This window comes from Parambassis ranga, chromosome 24, assembly GCF_900634625.1.
Source record: "Parambassis ranga chromosome 24, fParRan2.1, whole genome shotgun sequence".
Classification (NCBI taxonomy): domain Eukaryota; kingdom Metazoa; phylum Chordata; class Actinopteri; family Ambassidae; genus Parambassis; species Parambassis ranga.
The window spans coordinates 3,622,641-3,636,612 of NC_041043.1; positions in this window are offsets into that span (position 1 = coordinate 3,622,641).

The following is a 13,972-nucleotide window of genomic DNA, read 5'->3' on the forward strand; positions in this document are numbered from 1 at the left end:
TTTCTGTTTGTCTTGGAGCTGAGAGTTTCCCAGAGCCTTTGGGAAATTGCTTCCAAATGTTGAGAGATATCAAAAACTCTGCTGCGCCGCTACGACTAATCTACATGCACTGAAGTATTATTCAATCACTGTGCACTGCAGAGGTTTTGCACTTACTTCTTGGCAGGCTGAGGAGGTTTTCTTTGAGGTCGGCATCCCTTTTTTTTAAACAAGTAGCAAATTTGAAAAGCATGAGAGGATTTGTGGTCCAGCCCCCAGAGTCATTCATCCATGATGGGCGCAGAAATGCTATGGCATTAGCTCCCAGTCTCTTAACTCTTATTTTATTGGCACATTTATTAAAGAATAAACTGTGGTAGTGTTATTGTTTGGCCTCTTGTAGTGGCCGTGGCTGTGTGAAATGTTTATATGACAATGAAACCCCAATTTGCCACCAGTCAGCTTGTGATTATACAGCCTGGAGGATCGACGTTTCTCCCCAGAGCTGTAATCTGCAGCTGACAGCACTGAGAGCATGAGAACTGTTTACATTTGTCAAGACTGTTCAATGACAGTAAATGCCTACAGTCTCACATTTCACAGTGGTCATCCCAGAGTTATATGTGCTCTTAGGTTGTTATCTTATGTGGTGCTAGCACGTTACACTAAAATCTTTGAGTAATGGTCCATCGAGTAAAACTGATGCTAAGACCATGATTGTAATGGTGATGGTAATCTTTATGCGTTCTTATATTTCATTGATGTAAGTAATAGCATGACATGCTGTAATATTTTTCACACTCATGAATACAAAAATGAGGTTGCAGCTCTCTTAGTCTCTTAGTATTTGAAGGATTGATAGCTGAAAAAACACCATGGGAGTTGTAGTTAACTGAAAATTACACACAACCTTGAACTCTTCAACTTAAACTATCAGGGCATCAATATATTTTTGGAGCATGGTTGTAAATCATTGACTTTCACTGTTATACAAGCCACAGAAGTACTCCAGTTGGTCACAGAAGAGAAAACACAGGGCAAGCATGTAAGTTTCTGACAGATTCACTATAACTTGGATACAGGATCTTCTCAGCTACAGATTTGCTGAGCGTCTTTCCAGTGACTAAGTCTTACTCGTGCCAGGTTTGCTGCCTGAGTGTGTTTACACCATCTGTCTTTTTGCTTGTAGTCTTTTAATGAGGAATATTGAGTGTGTGTCAGCTTATATTAGAATATTTTTTTCTAATCACCAAACATTTTTCTCCACACTCCTGTTATTGGGTCTCTTGATCAGGTCACAATCATAGTACCTTCAAGTCTGAGCTCTGGGAGTCTGGGCTCAATTGCAAGAGCACATTACATCACATCACAGAGTGATCAGCGCCATGGAGCTCAAGCACAAACTATGAATTGGCCATTACACTCAAAAAGAGCCTAGGTTTGAATGTTATAAGCAGAAGCTGAAGTGCACTATGGTTGTGCAGTATGGTTGTTCAGGAATTTGCCATTTGAGCAGTCTCAATACTTGCTTTGTTTACCTTTTTGTTTGTTTCTCTCAGTTCATGTCTTGCACACAAGATAGTCATTTGGGCACAATGAGATCAGTATCATTTAGAAGATGCATTACATTCAGAACGGCTGGTTTTCTCTTTATAACGTGCAGTCTTACAGTGCACGGAGTAAGCTGCCAGTTCTATCTAGTTATTTTTGCTAAAAAGAAATGAGTTGGCATGGTCTCGCTCAAGAAATCTCACAAGCTTTGAACATTAAAGAATGAATCAAAGAATAAAACGGCTTTCTCTTATCAGCTGAAATCACTTTTAATCTAGCCTCCCTGTGAACTTCACATTCCAGGAAAGCCATTAAGCCATTTATCTCTCCTCACTCACAACCCCACCGTAACGCACAGATTTGGTGAAAATAAACAAGTTATCAGGCCTAAATGCGCTCCTTTTGTCTAAGATCTCCACGTGCCATTATACAACGTACTTGAATACACTGACCTCTTTGATGTCCAGCTCAGTGTACAGCTGATACCATGTTCCAACTTGGTCCATATGTCGCAAACGTGAGTGTTGCTGTAATGGTCTGACGACTTGGTGAGTGGAGGGGATCAAAGAGTGAAGGATTTGGATGATATATTATGTCTTCAGTTGGCTTTAGTTTTCAGTGGCAAAGCATTGCTGCACATGTAAAGGTCACACTGAGGGTTTGGAGGTTCATTGTCTCATATTTGCTGTTTGATTTAGGAAAATGTTAATTTTATGAGATGATATAGGAGTTGAGGAGGGGGTTCATTTTATCATGTTACCTCGTGGGGGAGCACTTAGAAGCTGATGTTTTTGTGTGGTTGTTCCCATGCAAAGGTCACCTCCCTAAGCATTGTTGCTGTTAAGTATGAACCTCTTATCACTGGCAATTAGGAGCAGCGAGGAGTATTCTCTTTGCTCTGCAAGATACAGACCTGAGCGCTCGTGCTCAGCTTCGCCTCTTGTTGGATACTCAGGGGAGAAACACCACATTCCTGTCTGGAGAATTCCTCCATGTAGAGATATGTATGCTGATGATTAGAAACAGAGGCCAGTGCGAGTGACAAAAACCAGGTCTGTTCTCCTCACCAGTAAAGCAGTTCGTTTTTTTTTCTTGGGTGGAGTAACCACAGTATATATCACACACAGCTTTCCACGCAAATGTGCGTGAGATAAAGGGAGAAGCATGTGTGCAATAGCTTCAGCAATCCAGCCTGATTTATGAAGCCTGATAAATAAATCGAGGGGAGTTACTCAAGCGAAGGCTGACCTCCACTCGCAGCGAGGCAGTGGGGGTACTTTGAAGTGTTTGATGAAGCCGGTGCATCCACTGGGAAGCATTCATTGTTGTAACGTTTCTGTTTTCAATCTGCTTTAGGTAAAAAGCAGCACTGCAGGTCCGTGCTGCCTGCAGAACTCCAAATACTGGCAGCTTCAAATTAAAAATATAATGTTTGAATAACCTGTCTTGACTGTGTCTGTGCTGCTGGTTACTGCCATTTTCTACGTGAATTTATGCAACATGCAGCAGGATCAAGAACTGTTCAGTTTCCATCTGCATTACATGATATTATTGGCAGCATGAGCCAGTTCTGGGACCTCCCTGTCATTCCATGTGCATTGCTGAAAAGCTTAAGGTGCCCATACTGCTTGGCATTCTGGTGTTGAGCATGTGCAATACAGCTTTTTAATCATATGTTATCTTACAAAAGGAGCATAATCGGCCCAGAATGGACAACAGACATGTTTGCAGAGAAGATCTTTAATCCCTCTTGTATAGCTGCATAAGAAAGATAAAGAAGAAACATCACACTCCAGCCCTCAATTCTATGCCGGCTGTGTTTACAGCATATTTGTCAATGTGCATTGGATCCCGGATGACTCATGATATGTGTGGCGGCCATCATTCAAAAACAGCCTTTATTGTCTCTTGTAGAATCATACACATTTAGCTCTCTTATGCTTATGGACACAAGTCATTCGGTATTTTAAAGACATTTTGACAGACATGACATAGACGAGGATCACCAGCTGCCACACACCACAGTCATTCTAGTATGGGATAATACAGGAGATGATGCTGTTCTCTGGAGCATTTCGGCTTATGAACAATTGTAGTGTATTTTTTTCACAATGAATACACTTGGTAGAACTGGACATGTAAGGAACTGTATTCGAATGTGCTGGAGAACGCCTGTGTTTTTTGAGACAGCAGCTGTTTCACTGGAGTTGTAAAAAAGCTTGGCGATTTTTTTTGTACTTATCTACAACTGACAGCCTATTTTTGTGTCATGTGAGATGCTCATTATTGTTGTCTTTAGCATCAACAATAATGAGCATCTCACATTGACAGATTGGGATAGAAAAGATGAAGATCTTCTTTCAAAGGAAAGTTTTTTTTTAACAGCTGTTATTGAGTTGTAAAATAAACCCACGTGGTCTTTTTGGCCATTTTTCTTTTTTTTCTTAAAGCAACAGGGAGAGATATGGTGGACATGCAGTCTCGCCAGTCTCTAATTTTGCAGACATGGCCTTAAGTGAACACAAAGAGTGAGGTGAGACGAGAGAGGTGTGGAACCAGGCTGAGAATCATCCTCTTAGGACCATGATCGAACTGTCATTCCTCGGAACAAACTTACGTCCTTGTTCTCAGCGATTCATTCCCAACACGCCTAAACCACAGGAGTGTGAACTGGAATGCTGAGGATGATAACGCATGGACGCTCCCGCTCTCGCTCCTGAAGCTGCTCTCTCACTCCATTCCCATCCTGAACGTACCCCACCCCTCGTTTCCTGTGGCGGGGTATGAGGGGAACAGTTGTACACCCTGATAAGCGTGGTCAGAGGGAAGCCGATGCAGAGGGGGTGGGTAATCAGCATGTTGGATGCAATCAAGAACAATCACCAGCTCTCATCATGTTTATGTTGCGGTGGCTCTTTATACTATTTAAGTGCAGGGTAGTTATTTTCCTGTATAGCATCCTATAGTGTGGGACATTACATTTGTATGTACTGTGGTGCAGAGGACAAACATTAACTTTGGTGACCAAAAGAAGCCTGAAATAAATGTTTTATTATATAAATATATATAATATATAATAAAATAATATAATATATTATATAATTATTATAAATTTTGTTGTTTTGTCTTCATAATGTTCACATGCAGCACCTATGCATTTTAAAGGCTTTACCCTCAGCGGTGAATGCTGTATTTAAAGATAGCTGAGAGCCCTCCAATGTTTAACAGGTGTGTGTGCTGCTCCTGTTACTGTGGGATGTGCAGCAGGCATCCGTCAAAACAGAGTGCAGACAGAGGAGCGTGAGTTCTACAGCGTGGGACTGAAACCACATGTGCAGAATGCGATACAGAGAGATTGCAGCTATGTGCTTCTACATGACAGCAGAGAGATGTACAGCAACTGAGCCTCTGAGGTCCGTTCATGCTTTTTAAAGATGGTTTTAAGAAGCTAAACTTAGGGATTCAGGTAAACATGCATTGAATGTTGAAATATGTTACCCATTATGTCTACAAATACATTCCATGCCATGCTGACTGTTTACAGAGACAGTATGCGGTCTATCTGTAGCACTATGTGTAACATGCCAGCTTTAGAGAGGCAGGGGATGGAGGGAAGGGGTGAGGGAGGGATGAGGGGGGTTGTGATTTGGTTGTTTTGCAGTGTCATGGGATTTCTTCTGTTTGCTCTCATACACAGATAAATCTTTGCTTTACTTTCTAGTTTCCTTAATTACAAAGATAACACAAGCAAATTCTGACCTCAGGCCCAGGGAAGTATAAAATAAATATATAAAACTCTATATTATGAAGCTGATATTTCTTCTAGCAGGTGACAGGAAATGCATTCAGACAGGCGATGTGTCAGCTGTGCTAACTGAAGACACGACACAGAGCACAGCAGGAGCAAATATACATTTTAAAACACACAACACCACCCCTGTTGTTTTCTTGTTTATAATTTCCCACAGTACTCATTCTTATATATAAACTGCCAGGCCTGAAAGCCTGCATTTTATTCTTGGATGAAAACCTTTGAAAGCCAGCGCTGCAGCTTCCTCTGTAGTACATCCTGGTGTCACACTGCCTTCTAAACACAGAGCCTCCCTGCAGTGATGTTGTAATTGCTTTATCTAGCATGGGCTTCTTTAAATGACGCCTAATTGAGGGCTTCTGCCGCACCCTTTCCTCATGTGGCTCCACGCAGCAATCAACCTGCCGTGTTATCGCCACATCTTAATAAAAACTAAAATGATTGGGCCACAACCCAGGACTTCCCACAGAACTAGAAAAAAAATGAAAGAAAGGAGAAAAAGGGCTGGAGTGGGTCGCAAAACCGAGAAAACATCCTGACTTACATGATGTGGGGAGTGGGCCTTCAATGCTCAGGATGTGGAGAGAGAAGAAGTAACAGGAAGAAGAAAGAAAAAACTACTTGTCACGCAAACAACAGGCCCCTCGCAGGAGGAGCTCTGTATATATATGATGTCATGTATACATATGATGAGTTAAACCTACAGTGTGTCAAACACCTTGCAGAGATGACAGTCAGCAGAAACAAGGGCAGGTTCAGCTGTGTAACCAAATCCCTTTAATTCAGGTTAATTGTTTGTATGATTACGCAGCTGTTTAAATGTAGGACCACATGCTAGTTATTACTATGGACATGATAATTACATAAGAGCTGCAGACATGTACATTCACTGTATATGGGAAACTATGTGTGAAAGATGTTCTCATGACTTTTTTAACACCTTGAGTCATAAATTAAAGGGAGTTGTGGTTAATTTCAAGTGTAGCAGGCTGCAGTCGGGTCGTGCAGACAGCTTCTTGCAGGGTATGTGTGCGTGCAGTGTTGATTTAAGTTAAGTTCACCAGGAGGTTGTTGGACTGGCAGTTATTTGAAGCTCAAGGTTTAAAAGGTTTGATAAATGCAGTGGTGCATGTTGAATCTGTAGCTCCCCTCAGCTTTACAAAGCTTGATAATAGTTGTTATCTAAGCAATTTATGTTTGGTATCTACTATGAAAATCATCCAACAACCAACCTGTATGACCTGCATAGGGAGAGGTGTCATTGAAATCTTCCAAAGCCATGATAGTAATTTGGACTAGAATATGTGGAGAGAATCTGGTTTTCACAGAGATGTGGCTCAGTGCCAGTGTTTGGCTGTGGTGTTAAGCTAAACACATATTTCCCTTTAGAATCTGGTAAAGAATAAAAACAGATCTAAAAGTGAGTACATTCACTTCGCCTGACAGGTTTCAATCATTTTTAATATAGCCACTATCGTAACTCTAGTTTTCACACACAGCTATTATAAAGGAATTCTTTCAAAATGGTGCCATATGTGTGGCCAAACCGAGTGTGAAAAAGTGTTTTTTTATGTCAAGTAATTATAGTTGAGTTGATGATTTAGATTGGATTTTTTCATGTGTAGAAAACAATGTGAATACTTCACATGCCTGTGGGTCATATAGTAAGTGCTGCTTATAACAGAGCTATAAATTCAAAGATGATGAGGACAATATGTTTACACACACTGTTGATTGTTGTTCAGCGGTGAGGCAACAGCTCTGGTTATGCAACTACACGCATAACCACTGACTATGAATCTCTCTGCAGCTCTCCAGTCATTTATACCTACCAGCATGTCACAGTGGAAAAACAATGTTTATCTCAGTCACATGTGTGGTCCAGTAAAAATAATCTCAAATATTATTGTACTGAAAGCATGAAAACCTCATATGAATAAAACTGAGCTTCTGTTGTTTCCATTGCTGTCATAGCTACTGACTGGTTATATATTATTGACATTAGATGTTAATAGGATATAATGTAATTTGGGATTTAATGAGATAGAACACATAGTTTTCAGTCAAACTCAAGCTCCTGGAGTCAGTTCCACTGAAGTGTAAAAAGTTGCCCTTTATGTTTAGTCTTGCTGTGGATATTAGCTGCTTTTGGAGTCATCCTCAGTGGTCATTCATAGAACTGCAGTTTTTTTGCTGCTTGATCTCAGCACAGAGCTTCAAAACTGCTCCTCAGGGAACCTCTTTGTGACATCACACAGTGTTCGTCCATCTTTCTTTAAGACACAGAAAGTGATGAATGCTGCACCAAACAAAAGCGCCCCATATGGTAGCTAACAACATTAGACCACCCTTGTGTGCTGCATGAAACAGAAGTGACCAAAAAGAGGCACAGCCATAGTGTTAGCTGACTGAACTCCTCCCTAGTCACTGTTGTGTGTTCTTGGGCAAGACACTTCACCCTAGCCTGTGGCGCGCCTTGCTAGTCATTGTATGACACTGCTTGGCAGCAGCTGTAAAGAATTTCCCTCTGGGATTAATACAGTATCTAAAATAAAAAAAAAAATAAATAAAAATAAATGGGCTCCTGCATGCTAACAGACCTTTACACTCAGGAGTTAAAACAGTAATACTGTTGGCAAAATCTGACCAAAATAATAATGGTCATAGTTTGAGCTGAGAATATTCAAATGTATTTTCAGAATTCTAGTACATATGAAAGTTTATTTTATTTTATTTTATTTGTGCTGATGTCTCTGGCACCCAGAAGAACCTGCACTCATACATACATACGTCTAGTGTTTACTATGAACTTACTACCGTGAGTTTCTCTCCAGGAAGACTTGACCTTTCAAACTATGTTCTCTCACATCACATAACTGCTGATCCAGGAATGTAGTATGTGCTGCCCGCTGACATAATGAACGGTGAGTGATTGACCGTTGCGTGACCAAACCATTCCTGAGTGAAGCTTATGGATTTGGTCCTTGCATCTGCCTGACAACAGCTAATGGCAAACAGGCTTACCAGGATGAGAGAGAGGAATGTTCTCCCCGTCTTCTGTGTAAACGTCAGGCCTGGCAAACGTCTGTCTCAGATTACTGTGGCAGCAGCGATAAGCAGATGCAAAGACCCGTGGGGGTTATTTATTATTAAGGCCAAGATTGGGGGAAAAATACCCCGAGAACTGCTATGAGAACAATGCTGTGGAGAAAATAAAGCACTACTCTCATGCAATATTTGTCAGAGCCCTGTGAAAATACATTATGACAGATAAATTGTTCAGGCGTTTTCTCCAGATATCAGTTTTCAGGAATCTCATACTGAACTGCATTTCATGAAATATAATATTAAAGTCGACATGGAGGTTTGCATGAGGCACAGAAACCATCCTTTGAAGACACCAGTAGCTCAGAGAATGTATTGATCTGTTGATTTCTTTGAAGCTGGTTGTTTGGGACATGTCACATGTGTCAGTGTTTTCCACTGTGTTGTTTTTATTATTAGTATTGTCTGATATATATTATATTTAAGCTCTGTTGTTGTCTAAAAATGTGTAAAAAGAAGCCACACTGGATGATACGCTCACTCAAACATTGTGTTTGGTTTACCTCCACACTGTCGCTGGCTGAGGTATACAGATTTTACTGTAATGCACTGTACACTGTACAGTGGGGAAAAAAAGTATTTAGTCAGCCACCAATTGTGCAAGTTCTCCCACTTAAAAAGATGAGAGAGGCCTGTAATTTTCATCATATGTATACCTGAACTATGAGAGACAAAATAAGAGAAGAGAAGAAAATCACATTGTAGGATTTTTAATGAATTAATTGGTAAATTCCTCAGTAAAAGAAGTATTTGGTCACCTACAAACAAGCAAGATTTCTGGCTCTCACAGACCTGTAACTTTTTCTTTAAGAGGCTCCTCTGTCCTCCACTCGTTACCTGTATTAATGGCATCTGTTTGGAGTCGTTATCAGTATAAAAGACACCTGTCCACAACCTCAAACAGTCACACTCCAAACTCCACTATGGCCAAGACCAAAGAGCTGTCAAAGGACACCAGAAACAAAATTGTAGACCTGCACCAGGCTGGGAAGACTGAATCTGCAATAGGTAAGCAGCTTGGTGTGAAGAAATCAACTGTGGGAGCAATTATTAGAAAATGGAAGACATACAAGACCACTGATAATCTCCCTCGATCTGGGGCTCCACGCAAGATCTCACCCCGTGGGGTCAAAATGATCACCAGAACTGTGAGCAAAAATCCCAGAACCACACGGGGGGACCTAGTGAATGACCTCCGGAGAGCTGGGACCAAAGTAACAAAAGCTACCATCAGTAACACACTGCGCCGCCAGGGCCCGTTTGAAGTTTGCTAGAGAGCATTTGGATGATCCAGAAGAGGATTGGGAGAATGTCATATGGTCAGATGAAACCAAAATAGAACTTTTTGGTAAAAACTCAACTTGTCGTGTTTGGAGGAGAAAGAATGCCGAGTTGCATCCGAAGAACACCATACCTACTGTGAAGCATGGGGGTGGAAACATCATGCTTTGGGGCTGTTTTTCTGCAAAGGGACCTGGACGACTGATCCGTGTAAATGAAAGAATGAATGGGGCCATGTATCGTGAGATTTTGAGTGAAAACCTCCTTCCATCAGCAAGGGCATTGAAGATGAAACGTGGCTGGGTCTTTCAACATGACAATGATCCCAAACACACCGCCCGGGCAACAAAGGAGTGGCTTCGTAAGAAGCATTGCAAGGTCCTGGAGTGGCCTAGCCAGTCTCCAGATCTCAACCCCATAGAAAATCTTTGGAGGGAGTTGAAAGTCCGTGTTACCCAGCGTCAGCCCCAAAACATTACTGCTCTAGAGGAGATCTGCATGAAGGAATGGGCCAAAATACCAGCAAAAGTGTGTGAAAACCTTGTGAAGACTTACAGAAAACGTTTGACCTCTGTCATTGCCAACAAAGGGTATATAACAAAGTATTGAGATGACATTTTGTTATTGACCAAATACTTATTTTCCACCATAATTTGCAAATAAATTCTTTAAAAATCCTACAATGTGATTTTCTGGATTTTTGTTTCTCATTTTGTCTCTCATAGTTGAGGTATACCTGTGATGAAAATTACAGGGCTCTCTCATCTTTTTAAATAGGAGAACTTGCACAATTGGTGGCTGACTAAATACTTTTTTTCCCCACTGTATGTAAACACAACATACGGTACTTTTCCAGGTGGCTAGAACATAAGTAAATGTGTTCACACCTCCGAACAGAACCTTTTTGTTAGCACGCATTAAACACCAGGGAGAGCAGAGTGACTGCCAAATGTTTTACTGTCTGTTTGGAGAACTGCAGCTCATCTGCAGCTGTTCATCTTCATGAAGACCTTTCCTTTGGACATTTTTATGTTCCTTTAATTCAATTAAATTTTATTTATATAGCACCTTTTACAATCAACATTGTCTCTAGCAGACCTGGATCATAAGGGAGAAACTTCCTGCTCATAGCTAGCTGGGTGAAGGAGGAGAAGAAGAGGTAGACAGGGAAGAGAGGATGACAGAGAGAGCGAGAGTGAGAGAGAGAGACATACATGCAGTAACCATCATACATTACAGAGAACAAACATGACAGGTTGTTATAATTGTAGTGCTGAAAAACTGTGTATTGTTTTTATTTGTATTTTAGCTGAGGTGTTAAGTTAATTATACTAGTACTACCTAGAAAGCGACATATGCAGGTGTTGACAGTAGACACTGAGTTTGTCAGAGGGCCGGATGCCGTTCAGCATGTTGATCTGGACGGAGAGAGGGAGAGAGAGAGAGAGAGAGAGAGAGAGATCTACAAGGAAGACTGGACACACACTGACTGACTCAGTGACGTGAAGTAATGGATCATAGGTCGGTCTGATGAGGGGAGAGGAGGTAGGGGAACTGCTCAGTGGATCATGTTTGTGTCCCCTGGCAGCGTAGATACTTTTATTTAGAGATGATCTGTCTTGGGGACAGATGTTGGAATAACTTAATGATAGTGTAAAAATAGGTTTATTATAGTGCATTGTAAAGTTTAATAATCTCATAATCAACTATTTTGTATGCAATAATTAGCACTGGCAGTAATTCATATACTATTGGCACATTGACACCAAGAAACCAAATTCATTCACTGAGAAATAACAGTTGAACAAAAACAGAATACCGGTAATTAAAAATAAGCAATGGAAAATAGAAAGTGGAAAAAATTCCTAATCAATAATCCTTATTATATAAACTCACATTAATGCTGTAACAACATAAAGAGTGAATCTTAGTTCCATAATTTCTGAAGATATCATGATCACATCAGGCTATAAATGTGTTTTGTTTAGTCACCTCTGGACAGGACTAAACTTAAAAACACACATTCATTTGAGAGTTCATACATACACTTTTATGTTTCACAGTAGTGGTTGTGTGTGAATGGATGTTGTGTCATATATTGTGTTTGGAATACTCCCCCCTTTAACCATTTCCTGTTCTTCTGTTTTGGGACCCGTTTCCAAATGTTTGTTTAATGTACATTGGCTGGAGGACTATTGAGTGAGACTAGCTATCAAGTAAGAGAAAGAACAACACCCATCTGCTAATGGCTGACGTGAACCAGGTCTGTTTTATTTAGCCGCGTATGCTGGGAGAGCTCCGTCTTTGGCCACTGGTTGAACTCCTCACCATCATGCTTGCTCGTACAATAATAACCAAAGTTGCTCTAACAGGCACTTTAGGAAGCACAGGGCACACAGAGGCCCCATACAGTGAATCCAGTCCCTAGATTATGAACTTTCAAAGACAATATAGGGAAGTATGCGGTTACTATAGCACCAGCTACGATGTACAGATTAGAAATGAGGTGTTTGGCGTGCCTACAGCCCCCCTTCCTCCTTCTTTATCGATGAAAGTGATCTGTCAGTGTGTCGGTATGTGGCACAGCAGATCTGTTTTCAGTGGGCTTTGGATCAGATGTATCCTTGTTTGTGTGTTGAAAGCTCGAGGGGCGAGCTGACGAGCCTTTTAGCGAGCTTTGTTGTGCTGCATCTAAAAAGCACTCAATGAAAGGAAGGAAGCTGGACAACTGCAGCTCTGCTTTCATTAGATGCCCCTCCGACTGTTCCTGTGGCAGAGCCACGCTTCCCGCAGGTGATACGTTAGTGAGGCCTCTGAGACCAGCAGCTCCAATCCAAGGAGCAGCTGTTATGATTCTCTGTTGTGGTGTGTGGGTAATTGTACTTACTGCATCCACTGGCGTGTAAAGTAAATCAAAGAGAGAACCTCTGCATGAACGTCTATGCACCTTTCAATTTGTTTTATATAGTAGGTTTTTAAGAGCATATGAAGACAACCACCAAGACAAAAGTGTCATTCAAGCTCATTTTGATAGTCCTGGTGCATTAAAACCCTCCATTTGACTTTTTGTTACCATTGGAGGCTAGTTTCACTTAGAAGTATTTAATCTTTGTTTTCAAGTCAGTTTAACAAACTAAATCAAGAGTAGTTTGCCGCACTGAGCCCTGAGATCTTTGGTTGTAAATGGAGTGCAGCACTTTTTTTCCCCCAGCTTCCTGTTTCTGATCTGAGGGGACTGTGATGTAGAGAGATAACAGCTCAGACTAAATGAACTGTCCTCAGTCTGGACAGTCTGATGTAACTGATCATTTTCTGTCTTCCTGCCCTGCAAGAATGTCTATTCTGAGCCTCTGCCAGCTTATTTCCAGCCCACTTTTTGCTTTTTTTTCCACATTTCATCAGAAATATTGCAGGAAATATCTTCTGCACTTAAAACTCTGTCAACTATCAAGCTGTGCTTTGATGTGTGGTTGTAGATGAAGTGACGGCACATAGGCCTGTGTGGATTGGTCAGTGTAAATCAAATGTACAACAGCTTTAACAAGCATGTACATAACTTTACACAATCTACAGTTCAGGAAGACAAACTGACGCCAAAGTCATAAACACTTTCTGGCCCTGGGACTAACTGTTGAGGCTTGCTGTTGTACTTGATAAGCCCCACAGGATGGCAAGACCGGGCTTATCGAGCTTGGCCAAACCAGTAGACCTCTGCTATCACTGGCCCCACTGGCAGAGGAAAAACTCATCCCCTTATCTCCCCTCTGCTGGTGGAATAACACTACCCTGTCCGCTCGCTTCAGGTGCTTCTCTCATTTTGCCTCCTTGTTAACCTCATGGGGAATCCGGTGACGGAGCAGAAACAAGAGGCCCTCGCATCTGTTCAGCTCTTATGCTCGTTTGGCACACAGACAATGTTACAGAAATTCAGTCCAAGTGTTTATTTTCAGTGAAAGAAGTCCTGTTATCACATGGAAAGAGAGCTAATTCCCACACAATAGCAGTGCGTGTGACAACGTGGCAATAGGAAATCTAATGTTTACCTTAGAGACGATTATTTTATGAGCTGAAATGAAAACAACCTTGCTTCTTAAGTGCTGAGTGCAAAGGCCTGTGCAGGAAAAAAAATACAAAAAACTTCCAGTCAACTGCACGGGCCTGTAGATCCATCTGTGCTCCTCGAATGCAGACTGCATGAGGCTAACTCATACAAACACAACCTTACTTGAACCGGGGGCCTGCTGT